This window comes from Furipterus horrens, unplaced genomic scaffold, assembly GCF_987537825.1.
Source record: "Furipterus horrens unplaced genomic scaffold, mFurHor1.1.pri manual_scaffold_6, whole genome shotgun sequence".
In the NCBI taxonomy this organism is placed as follows: domain Eukaryota; kingdom Metazoa; phylum Chordata; class Mammalia; order Chiroptera; family Furipteridae; genus Furipterus; species Furipterus horrens.
This window is the reverse complement of record NW_028327176.1, coordinates 114,638,374-114,659,527: the sequence shown is the minus strand read 5'-3', so window position 1 is coordinate 114,659,527 and position 21,154 is coordinate 114,638,374.

The window sequence follows — 21,154 nt, the reverse complement described above, 5'->3', positions numbered from 1 at the left end:
AATTTGAGGGACCAAAGTACAGTTAGATAATAAAAGCTGTAAAGGACTTTTTGCCATCAGGAAAAGCAAAGAAAAACAGGTCTGCATCAGCATCAATGTTTTGTTCTTTGAAGCTTTTATAATTTACTGACTCAGGCCTGCTGAAGTTTTTCCTTTCTCCTCATTACTGAAACTGCAGACTGCAAGCGCCTGAGAAAAAATAGGACTCAAAGAGGAAAACAGACAACTAAATATAACAGTCCTTGAAAAAAACTAGTTATTGGAGAAATTGAAAATAAGTATCTGAGAAGGGGGGAAATCTCACCAATGTATTTAATCCAACTCACTTCCTTTGAAAACAGTCTTTGAATATTGGTAACAAGAAATACTGCTTTGAAAAATTAGTCCCTCTTTTTCACTCAGTCTATAGCATCACTGAAACAGGGTAGAAAATAAGGGAGGGAAAACTAACCTTTAATTTGTCAAAAGGCAAAATATGTTCATATAGTTAGGAGGATAAACACGCGTTAGCTTAAAAAAGAACTTGTTTTTATCACAGAAATTGCATAAGAATGTTTCCCATCACATCTCTCAATTTTAAACATATTTTTTAAACTAGCGTTTCCCAAACTTGAACATATATGTAAATTGCTCAGGAATGTTGCTAAAAACTCTCAAAGATCTGCAGTTACCAGGCTAGTGGCTGGCCTCCCTGTGCTGATGGCCCCAGGCCAGGCATTGGCCCCCATCGGAATCCGCACTAGCCTGGTGAACACTGCTCACACCACCCTGGTGACTGACTCCCTAAGACAGAAGTGGCTATGTGTTCTTTATCCTTCACTATCTCTGTGTCTATTCCAGCGCCTGCTGTTTAAGTGCTCAATAACTAACTGGTGTAATGGATTTATTCTTTCCTGTAGTAAAGGTCACATTTCATATTCCAGCTCTCAAAAACAAACATAAAAGACAAAGTCTGAGTCAGTATTCCTGAGGTAGAGTGTGAGAGTGTGTATTTTTAACATTCCAGGAATATTTTGAATAACAAAGAAATCTGAGTATTACAGTTATTTATTTATGGTTTAATTTGCACTAATAACACCGTTTTGTTGTGAAATGTATGAGATTATAAAGATTTGAAGACCCTTCTCTCTTCTAATCCTCTCAGAAATATTGTGAATATTTTAAATCTATTATTATAATTCTTATCTTACAGATTAAGAAAATGAGGCTTAGGAATGTTAGATGGTTTACCCAATACCACAATCTAAGATGTGTACATTATTAGTAATTTTATAATCTATGTGTTTTCATTCTAACAGGTAAAAAGTGCAAGCAAACTACAGTTGTGCCATATATTCGGAATTAATTTAATACATCAGTATTACCTTTAGTGTAGTCAATCTCAGGGTTTTTTAAAATCCGTAATATAAACCTGGACATCTTTCTCTTATGTTTAAAGAATAGAAAAGCATACTACACTTTAACACATCAGTATAAATTACATATGTATAATTTTTAATTCTTATACATATTTTAAAATCTTGGATACCTATTGATTCTTCTTTATTTACAAAAGCACTTACTTAGCCCATGTTTACTGAATGTCTGTTCTTTGTCTAATGGTTTTTCATTAGTTCCTACTTTACTTATTCAATAAAATGGTTTATGAAGGAAGGAAGTTGTTATAAAACTTTAGGTGAATATGTAAGGTCAGATAGTCCAAAATTTCAGGACCCAAATAAAAGAAGACTCAAAAGAAGAATAAAATAGTTTAATTAGGAAATCCAAAATATGGGATTGCTATTGTTTTTCTTATCTACTAATGTAAAAAACAGAGAACAATTGATTAGTACAGCTTGCTAGAATTAAGACACACATAAAGTGTCCAATTTTTATAGACAATATTGTTCATTGTGACATTATTAGGCAAGCTGAGTACAAATGGTATGTTATATGACAGATAGATAACTGACTCTCTGGTCATTTTCCCTGCATCATTTCATATCTATTCTGGGCAAGAAGAGTCTGCCAACTCATCAGGAACTATGAATTTATGTGAAAAGATATGTGGAAACAAAGGGGGAAGGACAGTGGGCTGTGTAATCAGGTTTGACAAGTCTGAACATTTCTACAGTAGCTGTAGCAACGCTGCAATAAAAAAAAAAAAAATAAGAACAAGGTTGTCAACACAACTATTTTTTGTGGTAAAAAGCCTTATTTTTTTCTTAATAAAAAACAGTGTAATGAAAATAAGATTTTTAGTGTGAAGTTAGACTTTCAGAAAATGACAGTTATATTATTTGATTTAGAAAGTTGTTCTCCTGTAGAAAAATAAAAACTTTTTGGATTAAAGAATTTTCATTTTGACAAATTTCATTTCAGATAAAGTTGATTTTTAAAATTTATTTTTTATCATCCTGACCCACGCCGTATATGAGTTTTATAACTAAGTTTTAGGTGCTGGCTAAGTTAAATTTTAAGAACTTTAGAGTATATTTTGTTTAAAATAAATATTAAGTAGCTTTAAGATGATAGGCAATAATTTTAATACATAATTATTTAAGAAATAAGCAGATGAATGGAATGTTTTTATATCTTCATTTTAGCTTAAATTATTAACAACTACTCAGAATATAGCTGAATTGTAATTTGTTCATATGTAGTTTTTTCAGAAAAAATGTATTTCATTAATAATTTGAAGACTATAACTTCAAACAATCTAACTTAAACTTTTATACTAAAATGCAATCTTCAAAATGAACACCTAACATATGACTATGTAATATCAGAATACTACAATTAATGCATGATAACAAGAAAAGAATATTTTTCAAATTAGTTTCTAAGTCTAGAAGATAAACTTTTTCTCTGATATACAGAACCTCAATCTATAAATTAGAATTAAATTTAGAGAGAATATAATTTATTGATAAACTACATGAAAAGTATAGTAACATCTTCAAGAATTGCTGTAAATCTAGATTTTTGTGATTTTATTTTGTTATGCTTTCTCCTAAGGACACAGAAGACATATTTGCATTACAGCAATTAGGATAGTTTATTTTCTGAAGAAATGACTGTAACCATTCTATTCATAAAGTATTCTAGTTCTTTGCATTTTATTTATTTCTCAGAAGTTCTTCCAAATACTTAATCTATTACACATTTAAATATGTTGGTCTGTAACCATGCAAACAAGGCTTTGGTTACTTGTCACCCTTCTATAAGGCCCAACAATTTGTGTTGAAGGAAACAGGTTTATTAAGAGGGTTCCAACTTTGGTGGGGCTGAAAGTACTCTTCCTCCGAGTTCTTTCTCACGGGACTCGGAACTCTTGCCACCCAAAACTACAAGCCAAAACCATGCTTAGAAGTTTCCCATTTACTTATCTATCCTTAAGCCAATGACACAAACAGATCTCCATCCTCTCTGAAATGTGCACTGTGTATATCAGAGTCACCATCTTCTGACAGCAGCTCTCTCTTTCAGGACCTGGGCTGTGCTGCTCTCAGTCCCCATGCAGCTGTCCAGAAACTGTGCTGTGCTACCCTGGATCATAGTATCCCAGAAGCTGGAGCCCAGGGAGGCACACATCTCTGCATGGTACCCCATCTCCTGGAGTGGGCTTCCATTTATGCAGGGTGTAAGCCCCTGATGGGCTCCCAACCCAAGAAAGTGACTTCTCCATAGCAAGTGCCAAACGGGAGTTGTGGTGGGGGGCTGGAGCGAGAGAGAGCCTTTCTGCTCTTTGCTTTTAAAAGGCCCTCCCAAAAACCCATGTGCACAGGAGGCCAGTGGAAGCGTCCAGCTTTTCTGAGGGTGCATCAGTGTCTGCCATTTTTGTCAGCGCTCCAGTGTCTTCAACCCTCTTTTAGATGCCAACTTTAATCAGAGCAAATGTTTCCCAACCATGCACAGGCGCCCATGCATCTGTTAGTCCGGGATGGGGTGTCTGACCCCTGCAGCTGTATGATTTCCCCCCGCCCCACCTCCCCACCCAGACCCTGGCTATGTAACCATGATTCTACCTGCACATTTTATTACAATCACATTGTCTTTGTTTACAGTTTGTTCCTGGGCAGCAGGCTCCTGCAGTCCTTCCTTTCGGGAAGGTATGGGCTGTTTTAATCAGCCTTTGTTATACAATATGCCTCACATGCTGTACCTTTGGCTCCATTGTCACCGTTCCCACCCCCTACCATTTTCCAGGATTGGGGTGGGGTGTTACCCCTGTTTTCCAGGGACTTCTGCTCCATTACTGATCCTCATTTTTAAGTATATAAATTAAATATATACCATTAAATAAATTCTATACATTTGCTTATTCCATAAATTTCAACACATTTTTAAAATCTTATTGATTTTTAGGTGAGGGGGTAGAGAAAACGTCTATTTGTTATTCCACTTATTTATGCATATGTTTGTTGATTCTTGTATGTGCCCTTACTGGGGATTGAACTGGCAACCTTGGTATATGGGAACGATGTTCTAACCAGCTTAGGTACCCAGCTAGGGAACAAATAATTTTAGGTAATATTTTCTTCTTAACCTTCACTAGTTCCATCAGTATTCTTCTTACATATCTGTTTGACATCAGAAATTTTAATCAATAAGTTATTTCCTCCTTTCAGATAAGGCTATATTCTCTTTATACATAAATGCACTTCAAATGACCAATTAAATTAAGATCTCATCATGGGAAATTGGGTGGAACTATTTTATTATGTGGGAGGTTCATATTGTGTCCTTGTTGAGAAAATCTCAGAGTTGAGCACATTCTTTTACAATTCTTATTTTGGTCAGCAGCTCAGCATGCAAATCTGGGTTTTGCTGATGGATATCCGCAGGTGATGGGCAAAGAATCTTTTACACTGGAATAAAAAAGAGACAAAAATGATCTTCACTTCTGTTACCAAGAAAATAATGCCTACTGCATACGCAGACTGAAAGTGATGAATATAATGATTCTTCTACTCATTCCAAAATTATTCACTTAATACTTAAAGACACTCCTTAGTCTGGAGATTCTGCACCTTACATAGTTATAAATATTAGATAATAATATAATATAATATGATATAAATGTAATGCTCATATAATTTTAAGTTTAGTGGGACTTTAAAGATCATTCTAGTTTAATTCTTATTTAAGCAATTGAATAACATATACTTGAAAATCTCAAATGATCCTGTTTCAAAGGCAGAATGAGAGGTAAAACTAGTTTAGTCATTTACTTATAACCAATCTTGCTTATTATTCTCAAGCTTACTTGCCAAGTGTCCATTTTTGTTTTCATTATTTTCTGTTAAAATCCTTATAATGTAAATAATACATTGTTTTAATTTCTTAACCATTCACTTGTGTTCCAGTGCTCTCTGTGTTATAAACTTTTGTCTCTTCTGTTTGCATTTGTTAGTAAAAAGCATTTTTAATGGCTTAGACATTTTCAATGTTTTTCTTTTACTAGTGATCCATTATTTATTCTAATGTTAAATAAATAATGAAATTATATTGCAAAATAATGCTTTCAAAATCATTATTTATTATTTCATGGAAACTTTACTATGAACTGATGGTTTCAATAAAGGATTATAACCTGACCAGAAGAGTCTACAGTCACATGGCCTAATTACCTTAAATTTTATCATATAGGTACTGAATGACCAGAGCTAACTCCTAGCAATCATATATTTAAATCACTTAAATAACGTTTTAACAATAATGGATGCTTGCATGAATTCTCTATTTAAAAATATAAGAAAAAAGATGTATAACTTTGAATGAAATGACAACCAGTAAAAAGACATGACACTCCTGTTATGTCTATTGGTTAAGATTAAGTAATACTGTCAACATTTAAAAGTAATGGCCACAGCAGTTTGGAAAAATGGACTGTCAGTGTAAACTTAATGAAATCATTGGACTAGAAAACCAAGTGCAATTAATTCGACCATGCTGATCATTTGAACAACGAAAATGTTCCTTTGTTAAAGAACTGCAACATCTAGAGTTAATCTAATCCACCTTGTTTTGCATTTCCAACTGATCATTTAGCATTAATATTACATGACTTTTACTCTTACTCTTTAGTAAAAATATTGGCTTTTCTAAGTCCTTAATCAGGTATCAAATCAATCCTAAAAAGCTTCTACAAATGATAAAACTAGTCTCATTTGTTTTCCTTATTGGTCCATTTGCACTTGGCAAAATATTCTCTTCTATTAATCATTAGAAACATTTTAACTTTATTTGGCAGAGATGGCTTTACAGTATCTAAACTATAAATATACAAGGGCATTTATGTAGAAGTGTGCAGATACAGAAGGAGGAGGAGTCATGAAGGAAGCAAGAGAAAAATGGGAAAAAAACTGCACTGAGAACCATGCATTACTGGGCATGTGTGAAGCAGTACTGGCCTGAGAGGAGGTCACAAACTTGGGACCGCATCATTCCAGGCCACATCAATGAGAGCTGATCAAAATTATGTGTCTCAAAATGCAAAAAACATGTGGCACTAACAGGAAGATCTCACAGGATTATTTTGTCTAATTTTCATGTTTGAAAGTTCAACTATCCAGAACATTTATTTATAAAACTTTGAAACTAATATCTTTAATATGAGTTGAATAAATCAATACAAATAATAGTGTGTGTGTGCAGATTTGCAGGGGCTATATAATTCATAAAATATTTTAATTTAATGACATTTTAAACTATTTTTTTGTTAATTACTCTCTGTCTTGTATAATAGTTTTCCTCAATATGCATTAAATATACTATGCTTAATATACACAAAATAAATATTGATTGTCTAATAAGTTTTCAGTCTCTTAACTAAGAACATAATAATAATAATAATAGCTAACATTTATTGGTTTTTTCAACATACCAGAGACTCTTTCCAAAAGCCCAAATATATTAACACATTTAATCTTGACAATGACTTTATGAAGGTATTATTATCTTCCTCATTTTTACAAGTAAGGAACGTGGATAAAGGTTGAGTAACATTTGATAACTACATATAATAGTTTAGATATAGTCCCAGGCAAACTAAATTATGTAATAAACTATAACTTTCTCTCTAGCTTTACCTCTCTTTCTTTCACATGCACATGCACACATACACACACAACCTTGTACATCATCTCTTGAAATCAAGCATTAATTTACGATATAACTTTTTCTTCTTAGAATTTTCAGAGATATTTTAATGGGATAAAGTGAATTAAAAGAAGTAACATTTCTCACAGAAAAACGCTAAAGGATATTTTAAGTGCTACTAATTCAATCAGGATTGTAATTTCATTGGTTCATTTCTACTTAAGGAATGAAAGAGGCAGGGAAGAGAGAGTGGGTGGGAGAATGAAAGAAAGAAACTTAGAGAAAGAATAATTAATTCAGTTACTACAGCTTGGAAATGTCATGCTTTTATATAATTAACTTATCCCCACTTAATATGTCATAGGTACATTGATACAATAAGGTCTAAGAATCTGAACTAAACAATCTTTTTAAAAGTATAGTCAATAAAAGCTGCAAAAAAAACAGATTTTATGAGCTCATTCTGCTTAAAATTCTTTACTATTTATATCCCATTTTCATCTAGGCATAAAAACAAACAAACAAACAAACAAAACTCCTCATTGGAAAAAATCTACATGGAAGAGATATTTCTCAGTGCAATTTTTAATACTCATATATTTTTCACTCATAATTTTTCCACAACATGGTTTTACAAAGAAATAGACACTTTCTTCAATTTTATACTTTCTCCTCATTTATTTCAATGATTTATTGTGAATTATTATCCTTCATAGTTAATGATTGCCTTTTTCGTGAAATGTATTCTATCTTAGATTCTACTGTGGCTTTCTCCACTCCTTTTCCTCTCCCTCACTAGGCATTGCTGACTGAGTTCCTTTTCTGGATCTTCTTCCCCTAAAAGGCATTCTGGGCCTCAGCCTGAGTTCTTTTCCTCTTTTCTTTTGTGGACAAAAAGAGGCCACATATTAAACCTGACAAGCTCAGGGGAGGCCTGTGTAGCTAGCCTTACAAACTCAGACTGAAAGTAACCATACAGCATGGTCTGAACACAGAAATTCCTAACTAAAAGGGAATCATGGCTGGTGGTTCCATCCCAGGCCTGTAGCTTCCTTGACAAAGTGAGCCTGTCTATTGTCTTTTTGCATCTAAGTTAACACACCTCTGAAGCATCAAAGTAAATCCCTCTTACCAGACCCCTCAGGGTACACCCACTGCACCAGAGCATGAGACACCACAGATCCCCTCATTGTTCATTTGTTCCCAAAATATCATCTCCATGTACTTCAATGTTAAGTATCCTGTACCTACCAATGCAAAAGAAATATTTGTGTCTTTGTTTTATTCTTTATTCAATTTCAGAGCCTCTTTGCTTTCTTTTGCCTCCCTAATTTACCACCAATGAATTTCATGCAATTTCCTTACATCTCCTTCTTTGATTGTAATGTATAAATAAGGTTCAAAACTGCCACATTCTGGCAATTGTCATCAGTTTTACTCAAATGAACTCATAAATATTCTCTACATGTTTGGATCTTCTTATGTCCATGTTCTTCCATCTACATTCTATTTGCAGATTCAAAGTGAGTCTACTCAGGTTCCTGACAATTCTGTCTGTATAAGGCCAAATCATTCCATATCTTCATTTCTTAGCTATGCTAGAGTTCTAAATTAATATATACTAATTACTAAAACATTTTTAATCTCCACTTAGATTTCAAGTAAAATATCTCAAACTTAACATCTCTAATATGAAAATATTAATTCCCTCCGACCTCCTTACAACAAAGTTTTCCAGGCTTGCCAGTATCATTAATGGTAAAACTAAAACCGAGCAGTTACCCAGTTACCCTTAATAATTTAATTTTCCTAATCTCCCCTCATCCAACTAACTGTATTATGATTTATCTTATCTCCAAAGTACAATCCTTTTCCATATGACTCTGCCACTACCCTAGTCTAAGAGACTCTTTCTTCTTCCCTAATCTTCTGCAATTACTGACTAAACAGTTTTCCTGCTTCAACGCTCACCTGCAGTGGAATAAGGAGATGCATTTCAAATGGATTCAGTGAGTATCCACTTCCTGTCCAGGGTCGTAACATCACACTAAGAATAAGTGACCACTCCCTTCTAACTCTGAACTCTGTTCTCTTCCCCGGACTGGCAGCTTTTAAATTGTCCAGGCTCCTTTTGTATTCTGTCATAGTTTACCAAAGTTATCTTCATCTTAGTTCTTTCAATTTTTTCCTCAGTTAAATGTAACTTATAAGGAAGTTTATAGGTCTGGTTGATTTTTCTATTTTGACCTAATTAAAATATCTTCTTTTCTAAGACATCTACTATTTTATTTAAGAAAATCCTTCATCCCTCGAGTACCCTTCTTCCTATCATCCTCATTTTATTTAATTCAAAACACTGTTATCACTCTTTAAATTCACTCATTTCAATTTCTTGGTGAGAATTTACTGACCATTCTACCCTATTATTATCAGATATGACTTATCACCACAGTCCCGCAGCTTGGAACAGTAGCTGTGAATTTCTAGTTCTCTATAAATACACATCTTACAAATGAACAAATACACTAACCTCTGAATAAAAGAAATACAAAAACATTAACTATTACATTGGATTACTTTACACAGTTTTGACATTTAGCTGTACTGAGGGGGTAAAATATTTACTGAGAAAGCTAACAGCAGACTCTGAAGAAATGGCCACAAGGCAGCTTTACAGGTCACAGCATGTTACCAAGTAATCATGTTGCCTTTCCAATGTTTGAAAATAAATTGAGAAAAATCCACAGAGAGCTTACTTTTGTTTTTCAAAAATTTGTATAGCAGCCAAAAATATATTTAAGATAAATAACAAAAATATTATGATGGACAAGAATTTGAAACAGGAATAAAATTCATAACACCTTTAAGGGACTTTATATTTTACCACTCAGTTTTCTCCCTTCTTACCCTGAGTAACTGTTTCTTTCATCTAGACTGAATGATGTCCAGATACCAAAATTACAGTCACTATTTCCATCTATTTTCATAATGTGTCTTCCTGGAGGACTCTTCTTTGAGTCTACAGGTTTCAACTGGAACAGCAACAGTCCATGCTATGTACAGGTCTGGAGTTACATGAAAATTACTTTCCTTCATCTCTGTAATATATGAACTAATATCTCTTTTCCAAATCTGAAAAAAACAATTGTGCTCAAATATGATTTCTTCGTATATTGTAATTAGATCTATCTTATAAAAAACTAGAAGTATGGCCTCTCATTTCACCTTAAACATGTTAGAAAAATAAACATACTGGACATTTAAGTTAGGAATGTTCAATCTTGGTTTTTTCATAAGGGAAAATAAACAGCAACATCCTAAAACAAGCACAGGAATAGATTGCAAACAACATAAGTAATATTCAAGTTTATATCTTTGTCCAGTTGAAATCTCATTTAACAGTGTCACTAATAAGCTAAATTATTTATTTACTCCAACCATTTGATTATTCATTTATTTATTTACTTACTCAAAAATGAGTTTTGTATACCAAAAATATGAGAAAGCTTTTTTTTTGATCAGAAGTCTTAATAGACATACACTGAGTATAGTTTTAAAACGTGTGACTTACATCTTTTCAGATGTTGAATCTCATAACCAGGCATTAGCTAGAGCTTTACAATGTACACTGTGTGTGTGTGTGTGTGTGTGTATAAGTATATATTTATATATATACATATGAACTTTTCAAATTGTAGCCCTAACCTCTGAAGGCATTTTCCTATGAGTTGCAAATATTAAACCACAGTGTTACAATGTCAAGACATGGTCCTGTAGGGGATCTATTTGAGGAGAAGGGAGAAAAAAACAGAAAAAAGAATCCAAGAGACTAAAACCATTAAACTGAAAGATAAACATGTAATATATGATAAGTATAGCAAAACATAAATGTTAATGCATTTATTAATTCCAATTTTCTCATCCATATAATATCTTCTTGTTATTTACTGTAAATCAAGTCCATAAAAAACAACTGAACCCCTGAACACACTGAACAAAGAGGTCTTTATGAATAGTAACTACACCCCTGATTAACAAAACAGGTGATTATCCTTAAGTTTAAGTAAAGGTTACAAATAGTAATTTGTATGATCAACATATATACCAAGTTTGATTTTAGAGCCTAAGTTTATTGTACAACTCCTAAGCATTTTGTTTATCTTTTTATCCCTACCTGGAACTATGTGGCTTCCAGGATTTTTTTCTAGATGTTTTGCATCAAATCATGGAAGGAGTCTGAAAGTGACATTTATATCTTCTTCTCACATTCCACTGACTAGAACTCAGCCACAAGTGACATTCAAATAAAAAAGAGGGTGGGAAATGAGATTTAGATCTATTCCCAAGAAGATAAAACAACTAGTAGATAGCCAGTCTTCTTTTGATAATAAAAAAATCAGTTTTATTTTTTCTGACAGAATATATTCACCCTCTCCTGAAAGTAAGGCTACCTTAAGTCACATCCAATCACTTACTCCACTAAAATTGCTACACCCTTGATGTCTAAGAAAATATTGTGCCATCTTGTACTATACAAACCACATTAAAACAAATTTTGATTGAAAAAAAGCACACAGTTATTATTATTTTTTTACTATAATGCTCAAATTGATATGAAAGTCTGGTTGATATTGGTTGGTTGGTAATAAGCAAATTTAATTATATTTAAATGCATTGAACGTTTAGTTTGTGCTCAGTTCTATTGTAATTAAGATGGAGAGAATATGATTTTTAATTTAAAAACCAGCTTCTATCCACAATGAATGTGTAATCTAATCCACTAAATTATTCTAATAGCTATTATAATTTGTTCTTTCTATTTAAAAATAATTAATATACAACAAATAAGGCAAGAATATAGGTCTATCTGAAAAAAAGTTCAGCCATTATTAATATAACAAGAATGGTTTGTGTAACATTGATGTAACCTGGCAGCCAAGGAGAGTAAACTGGAATATGCATGCATGAATAATGACAATTTCACTGCACTAGTCAGTGGGGCGTGGTAGATGCTGTTGAGAGAGGATGTTACTGTGCGGCCATCACATTCAAAATGATTGAGCAAGTAGAGCAATGAATTTGCATCAGATTTTGCATTAAGCTTGAACATTCCTCCATGGAAACTCTTCGGATGATTCAGAAGGCCACAGCTATGGGCAACTGGCAATTGGCAGCTTCATCACAACAATGCGCCTGCTCATGCATCATGTCTTGTGCAGAACTTTTTGGTGAAACATCAGATGATCCAAGTGAATCAAGCCCCTGCACCCCAGATTTGCACCCTATGACTTCTGGCTTTTCCCAAGACTAAAATCACCTTTGATTTTAGACCATGAATTAAATTTCAGACCATCAGTGAGATTCAGGAAAATACAATGGAGCAGCTGATTACAATTGGGAGAACTGTTTGAAATCCCAAGGTACCTACTTCTAAGAGGACTGAGGCATCATTTTCCTATGTACAGAGTTTCTTGTATCTTGTGTCCTCTTCAATAAATGGCTCTATTTTTCATACTCCATGACTGGATACCTTCTGGACAGGCTTCATATACAGTGGAGAAATGACAGTCTCTTCAATAAGTGGTATTGTAAAAGGCAGACAGATACATGTAAAAAAATTAAAATATACCACTTTCTTATACAATATACAAATTTAAACACAAATTGGTTAAAAGCTTAAATGAAGACCCGAAATCATAAAACTCATAGAAGAGAACATAGGCAGTAAACTCTTTGACTTCAGCTTAAGCAATATCTTTTTGGATATGTCTCCCCAGGCAAAAGAAAAACAAAAATAAATAAATGTAACTACATTAAACTAAAAAGATTTTGCACAGAGAAGGAAGCCATGAACAAAACAAAAGACCACTATTGAATCGGGGAGGATATTCACCAATGATACATTCAATAAGGGGTTAATATGCAAAATATATAAGAAATTTATACAAATCAACTTAAAAAATTATTGTAAAATTGAGCAAAGGACATTAATAAATATTGTTCCAAAAAAAGTACAAGAGACAGCCAACAGACTTAAAAAAATGCTCAAAATAACTAACATCAGGGATGTGAAATCAAAACCACAGAGATGTCATTTCACACCTGTCATAATGGTTATTATCAAAAATCAACAAATAACAAGTGTTGGCAAGAATGTGGGGTAAAGGGAACCCTTGTGCACTGTTGGATGGACTGCAACTGATGCAACCACTATGGAAAAGAGTATGGATATTTCTCAAAAAACTAAAAATTAAACTACCACATGACCAAACAATTTGACTTCTGGGTATTTAATTAAAGCAAAAAAAGGCACTAATTTAAAAAGATATATGCACCCCATGTTCATTGCAATGTAATTTATAATGGCCAAGCTATGGAAGTAACATAGGTGTCCATTGATAGATGAATGGATAAAGAATAGGTGGTATAATATACATGCATACATGCAAGCATATACACACGAATATTAATCAGCAATAAAAATAATTAAATCTTGCCACTTATTAACATCATGGATGAACCTCAACCATATTATGCTGAAAGAAATAAGTTAGGAAAAGACAAATACCATATAATTTCACTTACATGTGGAATATAAAAATAAATAAACAAAACAGAAATAAACTCATATGTACAAATAATAAAATGATATTTACCAGAAGCAAAGGAAATGAAAGATATAAGGAAAGGGTATAAGAGAATAAGATATACAACATTTTTGGTTAGAATATAAACAAGCAATAGACATGTGATATGCACCACAGGGAAAAATAGTCAATAACATTCTAATAACTTTGCATAGTGACAGATGGTTACAATACCTACTGTGGTGATCACATATGAGGTTTACAAATGTTGAAACACTTTGTTATACACCTAAAACTAATATAATATTGTATGACAACTACACTTTAATTAATACAGTTAAAAATAAAAAGAAAATAAACATGGAAAGTAAAGATTTTTTCCTTTTTTTTCTACTTTTTTCTGTAGGACATCTAAATCTTGTTGAGAAATTTTTGTTAGGCAGAAAAGCATGTTGCTCTTACATTTAATATTTCCCATGCATATAGCTTCCTTTCCTTTGTTCCCTGGAAACATTATGACAAGGAAAATGTTATCTCAAAAGATAAACAACCAACAAAAATAGAGAAATAGTCAACAAAATATTGTAGCATCAATTTATGAGTGTTTTAAATGCAATTTTCTGGATAGGAAAAACAAAAAACTTTTTACACCTACTGAGATTAGTTTTTTGTTTTTGTTTTTGTTTTTTCCTCTAGTGGTCATGGCTCATGTACATCTTGAGACACTTGGTGTTTTGTAAATATTATAGTTTTCTACTATTTTTTAAAAATGTGATATTTTTGCTTATTTCTTTGTAGTACTTGCTGGAATTTAAATAAGGCATTACTGTAATTTTTATCCTCCAAATCCATTTCTAACAACTTCAGTACTCACTGAAATGTGATGCCAATCTGCCAAATGACACTTCTGTCTATCCCTTTATTAATTTACATAATTTTTTCTAAACAATGTGTGCTTTATTCACTTATGCCAATGTTTTCAGGAAGAAAAACAATAAGAAATGAAGTTTAAGTTCAAAAGAATATGAAATTATTTTTATACTTGAGATTTTCTTAATTACAAGTACTCACATTTTGTTACTAAATTCTGAAAATATATATATTTCTGACCTATTTAGGGCTTTCAGTTATTATAACAATAAAAGGTTCACTTATTTTGCTTTAAGCTTGAAAATAAGATCATTTAGCTTTTATCTTAATGAAGTAGCACAAATGATTTGAGTGGCAGTAAACATGAATTAAATCATATTTCAGAATCTTTTATAAAGAATATTTGACAAAAAGAAATCATTTGACCAGCAGAGAAAAAGTTTTAACAAGCCAATGTTTTTCTCCAAAGTTTGCACATACATCCTTGAGATTTATGGATTTTTCAAAAATTAGTGTGTTGATATAAAAAAACAAAACAAACAAACAAAAACATGCTTACTTCATTCCCTATATTTTTACAATGCCTACTATGAGCAACACATTGTATATGGAGTTAAAATACAAAGGATGGTTGCCTAAAACTCATTCAGTGAGGAACCATTGAGGAACCTATAGTAAGAGAAGATACACTTATCAATGAACTAAACAAATTGTCTTAAGCCCTCTGACAAAAATGTAAACAGTCATACAAAAGAAAGAAATAAATGCAAGAAATGTTCCATGACCTGCATCTTGAAAGATAAGTCATGTATGACTTAATGTGAGTGTAAGGTGAAAGGCATGCCAAGCAGAATGTTGAGGTGTTGAGCAAAGCCATAGGAGCTGGGGTGAAAAACAAAATGTGTGCTTTGGAAACATAAAAGATGGACTATATCTGTGAGAAGGCGTGTGAGAGAGATTTGTGGATTGTTAGGCCGATGCTCTTGCTATAGCTCTTTCCTCTCTAGATCTTCCCTGTACAGATGCTCATTCCAGCTGTGTTCCTAGAGTTTCTCTTCTTCATATGCATATCAAGACTTCTTTGAGTTAGAGCTTTTTACTCTTTGTCTTCTCTCATTGTGTTGATCCATAGCTGACTGTAGTTTAATAGTTAAGTGTGCTTTAATATTTTAATGTGTACATATTCCCTTTCTACCAATACTTTAAACAGATTTTAATTGACTGGACTTAATTTTTAATGCCACTGGAAAATATTAAATACATAGCAATAGTTTTATAAAATTTGAATAATTTTAATAATTTAGAACTTCTTATTAGCCTTTCTGTTGCCAGAGTAGAATAAAATAACACATTATCCAATCTCCTTGTTAGGAACTGTATTTACTATATTAATGTTGTAATAAATATCACAAATATAAGAGCTTAAAACAACACAAATTTATTATTTTACTGATCTAAAAGTCCAAAGTCTCATGGGGCTAAAATCAAGGTGTTGGCAGGGAGACATTCTTTTCTAGCAACTCTAGGGGAGAATTTATTTCTTTGCCTTTTCCAGATTCTGAAGGATACTGGCATACTTTGACTCATGGCCTCCTCCTTCCATCAACAAAGCCAGCAATAGAGAGTCAAATTCTGTTCAAGGTGAATCACTGTAATCTTCTGTTTTTTTTTTTTTTTAAATCATTTCTTTTATTTATTTATTTATTTATTTATCTATTTATTTCTATTACAGTTGTCCCACTCTTCTCCCATTGCTGCCCCCACTCAGCCCACCCCTTCTCCCACAGTCAACCCCCCCCCCATTGTCTATGTCCATTAGTCATTTATACCAGTTCCTTGACTAGACCCTTCCCTTACTTACCCTCCTTCTCTCCTTCCCCTCCCTCCTGCCTGGTCACTGTCAGTCTGCTTCCTTTCACATGCCTCTGGTTCTATTGTGTTTGTTTATTTGTGTTGTTCATTAGTTTCCTGTATTAGGTGATATTGTATGGTATTTGTTTTTCATTACCTATCTTATTTCGCTAAGCATAAATCTCTCTAGTTCTATCCATGTTGTTGCAAATGGTAGGAGTTCTTTCTTTTTTTTTCTGCTGCATAGTATTCCATTGTGTAAATGTACCACAGTTTTTTTATACACTCATCTATAAATGGGCAGTGAGGTTGTTTCCAGCACTTGCCTATTGTAAATAGCACTGCTATGAACATAGGGTTGCATAGAATTTTTTGAATTGGTGTTTCAAGATTCTTCAAATATAATCTTAGCAATGGAATTGCTGGGTCAAAAAGCAGGTCCATTTTTAGTTTTTTGAGGAAATTTCGTAGTGTTTTCCATAGTGGCTGCACCAGTCTGCAGTACCACCAGCAGTGCAGTAGGGTTCCCTTTTCTCCACATCCTCACCAGCACTTGTTTTTGTTGATTTGTTGATGGTCATCCTGCCTCGTGTGAAGTGGTATCTCACTGTGGATTTTATTTGTATCTCTCTGATGGCTAGTGATGTTGAACATTCTTTCATATGCCTATGAACCCTCTGTATGTCCTCTTTGCAGAAGTGTTTCTTCATGTCCTTTGCCCATTTTTTAATTGGGTTGTCTGTCTTCTTGGTGTTGAGTCATAGACATTATTTATATATTTTGGAGATCAATCCCTTGTCATTGGCAAATATATTTTCCCATATGGTTGGTTCCCTTTTCATCTTGCTGATTTTTGTTTGTTTGTTTTTGCTGAGCAGAAACGCTTTAGTTTGATGTAGTCCAATTCGATTATTCTTTCCTTTATGTCCCTTGCCTTAGGAGATATATCAACAAAAATATTGCTACGTGGGATATCTGAAATTTTCCTATCTACATTTACCTCTAGGACTTTTATGGTGCCATGGCTTACATTTAAGTCTTTGATCCATCTTGAGTTTATTCTGGTGTGTGGTGTAAGTTAGTGGCCTAGTTTTATTTTATTTTTTTTGCACATTCCTGTCCAGTATTCTAAGCACCATTTGTTGAAGAGGCTCTTTTCATTTCATTTGATGTTTATTCCCCCTTAGTCAAATATTAGTTGACCATATAGACCTGGGTTTATTTATAGGTTCTCTATTCTGTTCCATTGATCTATAATGTCTATTCTTATTCCAGTACCAGACTGTTTTGATTACAGTGGGTTTGTAGTATAGTTTGACATCAGGTACTGTGATTCCTTCTATCATGTTCTTCTTCCTCAAGATTGATCTGACTATTTGGGATCTTTTTTGCTTCCATATAAATGTTTGAAGTATTTGTTCTAGGTCTGTGAAATATGTCACTGGTATTTTAATAGGGATTGTGTTGAATCTATAGATTGCTTTGGGTAATATGGACATTTTAATGATGTTTATTCTTCCCATTCATGAACATGGTACATGCTTTCACTTATTTGTATCTTCCTTAATTTCTTTATTTACTGTTATATAGTTTTCTGAGTACAGGTATGTTATCTCCTTGGTTAAGTTTATTCCTAGGTAATTTATTTTTCTTGTTGATATAGTATATATATATTTTTTTCTAATTTCTATCTCTGATATTTTATTGTTGGTGTAAAGAAATGTCTTAGATTTCTGAATATTGACTTTGTACCCTGTTAGTCTGTCAAATTCATTTATTAGGTCAAGCTGTTTTTCTGTGGAGTCTATAGAATTTTCTATGTATACTATCATGTCATCTGCAAATAATGACAGTTTTACTTCCTCTTTTCCAATTTGGGTGCCTTTTATTTCTTTTTCTTATCTGATTGCTGTGGCTAGGACTTCCAACACTATGTTGAATAGGAGTGGAGAGAGTGGACATCCTTGTCTTGTTCCTGACCTCAGGGGGAATGGTTTCAGTTTTTGTCCATTGAGTATGATGTTTGCTTCAGCTTTCTCATATATGGCCTTTATTAACCTGAAGTATGCTCCCTGTATTCCCATTTTCCCGAGAGCTTTTATCATAAGTGGATGTTGTACTTTATCAAATGCTTTTTCTGTATCTATTGATATGATCATGTGATTTGTGTCTTTCATTTTGTTTATGTGCTGTATTGCATTTTTTGATTTGCGAATATTAAACCATCCTTGAATCCCTGTGATGAATCTCACTTGATCATGGTGTATGATCTTTTTAATGTATTGCTGGATTTGATTTGCTAATATTTTGTTGAGGATTTTAACATCCATGTTCATCAGCGATATTGGCCTGCAGTTTTCTTTCTTAGTTTTGTCTTGACCTAATTTTGGATTAGGGTAATACTGGCTTCATAGAAAGAGTCTGTGAGTCTTCACTGTTCTTATATTTTTGGGAATAGTTTGAGAAGAATAGGAGTTAGTTCTTCTCTAAATGTTTTGTAAAATTCACCTTGAAGCCATCTGGTCTAGGGCTTTTATGTGCTGGGAGATTTTTTATCACTGCTTCAATTTCATTAGTTGTTATTAGTCTAGTCAGGTTTTCTGCTTCTTCTTGATTCAGTTTTGGAAGATTATATGTTTCCAGAAATGTGTCCACTTCATCTATGTTGTCAAATTTCTTGCTGTACAGTGTTTGTAGTAATATCTTACAAATATTTGTATTTCTGTGGTATCAGTTGTAATTTCTCCTCTTTTGTTTTGAATTTTTTTTTTTTTTTTTAATTTGGGTCCTCTCTCTTTTTTTCTTGATGAACCTGGCTAATAGCTTGTCAATTTTGTTTATCTTTTCAAAGAACCAGCTCCTGGTTTTAGTGGTCCTTTGAATTGTTTGTTTAGTCTCTATGTCATTTAAATCTTCTCTGATATTGATGATTTCCTTCCTTCTACTCGTTCTAGGCTTTGCTTGTTGTTGTTCCTCTAGTTCTTGTAGCTGTAAGATTAGATTTTTTATTTGAGATTCTTCTTTCCTTCTTATGCAGGCCTGTATTGCTATGACCTTTCCTCTCAGGACTGCTTTCACTGTGTCCCATAGGTTTTTGGCAGTTGTGTATTCATTACCATTTGTTTCCATAAACTTTTTGATTTCTTTCTTGATGTCATTGTTAACCCATTCATTATTTAATAGCATGATATTCATTCACCCTGAGTTTGAATGTCTTTGAGTATTTTCCTTGAGGTTGATTTCCAATTTCAAACCATTATGATCTGAGAAGATGCTTGATATAATTTCAATTTTCTTGAATTCATTGAGGCTTGTTTTGTGTCCTACCATGTGTTTTATATTTTAAAATGTTCCATGTGCACTTATAAAGAGTGCATATTTTGCTTCTTTGGGATGAAAAGTTTTATATGTATATCAACTAAGTCCATTTGATCTAGAGTGTTGTTCAATGCCTCAATATCTTCATTGTTCTTTGCTTTAAATATCTGTCCATTATTGACAATGGTTGTTAAAGTTCCCTATTATGAATGTATCGCTGTTGATATCCTTCTTGTAGTCTTCCAAGATTGTCCTTATATATTTGGGTCCTCCTATGTTGGGTGCATGTGTTTACCAATGTTATCTTCTTGATGGATTGTTCCCTTAAGTGTAACCTTACTTTTAATGTCACAACTCCTCTTTGTTTCTTTTGCTTTCCTCTTCCACTTTTAAGAACCTTTGTTATTATAATTAAACTATTCACATAAACAAGGGTAAACTCCCTATCATAAATTCAGCTGATTAGCAAACTTAATTGCATCTTTAACCTTAATTTTACTTTGTCCTTTAATCTAACATATTCACAAGTTCTGGGGTTAAGAATGAGGATATCTTTGTGTGGTCATTATTTGCCTTTACAAGTACTTATGAATTTTTTATTTCAGGATTAATGCTAATTGACACTTAAATATTTTTCCCAGAGTCATTTCAAGTGCAGGCAATATGGTCAAATGTTAAATAAAATAATAATAATAATAATAATATAGGCAAAGGGACTTATTATTCTTATTGTTTTTTAATATTTTATTTTTTAGTGTACACATTAAAATATTTTAAAGAAGAATGTGTAAATTATCTCTAATACAGACTTTAATATTAATTTGTCATACATTTCTATTAGTTTATCTCTGATATTAAAAACTCTCAAATTTGAGAAACATATAAGTGATTTTCTTTGTTCCATCAGATTAATTCCAACATATGTTAAATGATGATTTATCTCCTATAAAGCAATTCACTTACATAAACAATCTTTGTTCTTCACATTGCCTGTACTACAGGAACATATACAAATCAAAATATAACTTTAGTAATATAATTTTCTCTCTAGACAGATTTTAAGTTGTCTTAATTTTTTTTTCCAAATGATTCAAGATCACATACAGGATAATGGTCCCATAGATTATAATGGAGCTAAAAAAATTCCCATCACTTAGTGATGTCATAGCCATAATAATGCTATAGAGCACACTTTACTCACATGTTGTGGTGATACTGATGTAAACAAAATCACTGCACTGCCAGTTGTATAAATGTATAGTACATATAATTGTGTACAGTCCACAATACTTGATAATAATAAATGACTGTTACTCATTTATGTATTCACTATACTATACATTTTTATTGTTATTTTAGAGTACACTTTTCTACTGATAAAAAAAAAAAGTTTGCTGTAAAACAATATGCCGTGTTATGTTGGCAGTAGCCTCACATTTATCCTG